At 47.6% G+C, this 1411-nt stretch overlaps 1 protein-coding gene across 1 annotated transcript in view; it reads left to right on the plus strand.

The window, feature by feature from the left end:
• Nucleotides 1-1411, plus strand: part of ZC3HAV1 (zinc finger CCCH-type, antiviral 1) — a 94986-nt gene that overhangs the window by 71380 nt on the left and 22195 nt on the right. The gene's annotated exons all lie outside the window — the stretch shown is intronic.

The following is a 1411-nucleotide window of genomic DNA, read 5'->3' on the forward strand; positions in this document are numbered from 1 at the left end:
CATCAGCCTCAGCGTCACCCAGGAGCTGGCTGAAGTATGGAATCTAAATCGTCCCCAACTTCCCAGAATCATATCTGTACTTTAATATGATCTCTGGGGCACTCACATGTATGTCAAAGTTTGAAAGTCTCTGGCCTTTTAAGTGAGGAACAGAGTGGGTTTTACAGAGCTGAGCAGGCAGTGGATGGATACAGGGCTTCAGCTGTAGGGATGGGAAATTGGGAAGCGATTCAGTTAGTGGTCAAACCAGGGGATATCAAGGTGCCAAAGCTGTTCCACCCGCCCCACATCATGCCAGAGGTGTTTTGCCCGAGGAAGGCATAGGGTTTACCAGGCACCATCGAATCACAGCAGCAATCTCTTTTACAATCGCTCTGATAGATACTATCCACACAGCTGTGGCAACAAGCATCTTCATGATATGAATTAATTGTTGGCTGCTGTAAGTTAGAACATTCTGCTAAAGTCAGCATCGTTGTCCCTTCTACCCTTAGTACTGGTTCTACCTCCTGAAACACATTCAAGTTTATTGCCACTTTGCCCTGTGTACAAATATTTGAACACTGCTTTCTGGTCCCACCATGCTCCACTCCAGGATAAAGAGACCCAGCTCAGGCCTTTCTCTGTCCAGGACATTTTCCTTAGACACTTTCATTCTGTTGCCCTCTGCTTACAACCAGCAGGCATTTCCATTAGGGAAGAGGAAGGGGTGTGGGTCTAGCTGAAAGCCCAAGAGTCTGGAATGTCATTAAAAAAAGGAACTGTGAGCCCCTCCCCACCACGGCTGCCTGGAAAAATTTGCTGTCATTAACTCCTTTGTTCTAAATCACAGGAAACAAGTGTCTCCTCACCATTATATACAGGGAACCCCTGCTGTTAGGGGTGTACATCTAGTCTCCCCTGATTGGCCAGGGTGGCCGCTGGAATGAGGGCAGTGGATCAGTGGCCTAGCCTGCCCCCTTGCTAAAATCAACTCATTTCCCTTTTACCACCCATTCTGATGTTTGCATGCTTTCTATATGCTTTGAGACTAGAGATTATAGCTTTACATTTGCGGGGTATGCCTCATCCCTTCCTTCTTTCCTTCCTTCCTTCCTTCCTTCCTTCCTTCCTTCCTTCCTTCCTCCCTCCCTCCCTCCCTCCCTCCCTTTCTTCCTACTTTCCTTCCTTCCTTCCTTCCTTCCTTCCTTCCTTCCTCTTCTCTTTCTTCTCTTTTTTCTTTTCTTTTTTTTTTTTTTTGAGATGGAGTCTCGTTCTGTCGCCAGGCTCTGCAATGGCACAATCTTGGCTCACTGCAACCTCCGCTTCCCAAGTTTAAGTGATTCTCCTGCCTCAGCCTCCCGAGTAGCTGGGACTACAGGCACCCGCCACCACGCCCGGTTAATTTTTGAATTTTTAGTACAGACAGGGT

Source organism: Mandrillus leucophaeus, unplaced genomic scaffold, assembly GCF_000951045.1.
Source record: "Mandrillus leucophaeus isolate KB7577 unplaced genomic scaffold, Mleu.le_1.0 Scaffold49, whole genome shotgun sequence".
In the NCBI taxonomy this organism is placed as follows: domain Eukaryota; kingdom Metazoa; phylum Chordata; class Mammalia; order Primates; family Cercopithecidae; genus Mandrillus; species Mandrillus leucophaeus.